This window comes from Malania oleifera, chromosome 5 (assembly GCF_029873635.1).
Source record: "Malania oleifera isolate guangnan ecotype guangnan chromosome 5, ASM2987363v1, whole genome shotgun sequence".
In the NCBI taxonomy this organism is placed as follows: domain Eukaryota; kingdom Viridiplantae; phylum Streptophyta; class Magnoliopsida; order Santalales; family Ximeniaceae; genus Malania; species Malania oleifera.
Genome location: NC_080421.1, coordinates 25,240,021 through 25,241,970, shown reverse-complemented (window position 1 = coordinate 25,241,970; position 1,950 = coordinate 25,240,021).

Below are 1,950 nucleotides of genomic sequence, written 5' to 3'. Positions count from 1 at the left end.
TGGGGTTCTCCTGTGTGGAATGTTTATGTGGAATGTGAACTGATAAGATGAATGGTATATTAAATTAGTAATATGTATATTGATGGCAAGGTAGAACCTTCCACCAAAAGCTTGTTGAGAAAGGCGAGATACCAGAGCAGAGGGAAGCTACTTGTATAGGTGGGTAATCTTCCCTATTCTTGGAGACCTTACCTATATACATAGCCCGTGGGCTTACTAAGTAAGGTGAGTGCCCTGATATTAGTATTAGAGCAGAAGGAAGCTACTTTTATAGGCAAATAATGTGACGACCCAAAATTTTATATTATTTTTTTTGAAACTATATAATATATTCTATTATCCTGTACTTGTAGTCATATCATCACGGACCCATTAGTGAGGGTCATGGTAACCTGTGCATAACGTGTAACACCTATGCAGCAGAAAACATACATATCCAACTCTATTCTAAAAACACAATACCAGAGTATACTCGACCCACTTGTATATATATATACACACATATACATAACATTTCCCAAAAATTCCAAAATGTTGTGGGCTCTATAATCTAGTCCATGACTCACCCCAAAAACAATGTCGATTCAGCTGCCTCATCTATCTCTGAGTCGGCCCTGCACGCCTCTTTAGATTACCTGAAATGTTCATAATACTGGGGTGAGACACCTCTCAGTAAGGAGAAACAAACATGTTATTACTAGTGTGTGACATATGAGTTTATATACAACATATCCTTTAATTAAGACTGTAAACGATATATCATGTAAAAACATCTGTATAATAACTCATGCTTATCTCATTTAAAATATGAAAATTTTTGAGTTATCTATTCCAAACATACTTTTAACTATACTAGGTAATCTCTGTTTTCTATGTACTATATATATACATAATTCTGATAACTTCCCTAGATGGCTATATGTCATGATTTAACCCCTTATGACAAGGTTGTGCGGCCCATAGGCTGGACTAAACACTGGTTGGCCCTCCAGTGTTAGCCTAACTATATGTATATCTGGATGTCTAGAGCACGAAAGGTCTGCTCCACCTGGTCCGGACGCCAGGGAGCTCTCAACTCTACCTGTGGGCACAGTCAGCAATACCATACTCTATCTAAAACGTATGGGTGCACTCTATATAGCAACAGTACCGTGCTTTATATCCTGTTTTGTATACTGCTTTATTCCATCAGGGGCTGATACTATATAAAAATATTTCTATATAACATCTATTTGTTTAACCATGATTCTATATCAACTATATTAATCATGATTCTATAATTTTCTGTATTGCCATGACGCTGTAATAACTGTATATCTGTATATTCTGTAATTCTGTATGTCATGGTTCTATGTTTTGTATATCATGGTTCTACAAAATTTTGTATAATCATGGTTCTGCATAATTCTGTATAATCATGGTTCTAAAAACACTATATAATCTTGTTTTGTAATACACTGTGTAATTATGATTCTGTAACATACTATATAAATATGATTCTATAAAATACTGCATATCATAATTCTGTATAACCATATAAATTGTAATTCTATAATATTCTGCATAGCTGTAGCTCCGTAAATAAAAATGTATAAGTTGTACCTCATAACTCTGTAAAAACTATATAATCATATTTCCTTAAATATGTATAACATATTTCTGTAGAAACTATATAAACGTAATTTTGTAACTCTGTATGAATATTCTATAATATCTCAGTATTACTCATGCCACACAACTAAATAAAATCTCTATAATCATACTTTGTAAAACTATATAATTTTCAAGTTCTGACATGTTCAAAAATCATATTCTAATACTTATGATCAAATACTATACTTTCCTGGTAAAGTTTCTAATAAAGCTGGCATAACATACTTTCCCCTTGCCTGACTATCTAAGCACTAATTATTATTTTACAATCTCACGCATGCGGTGTTCATAATTTCG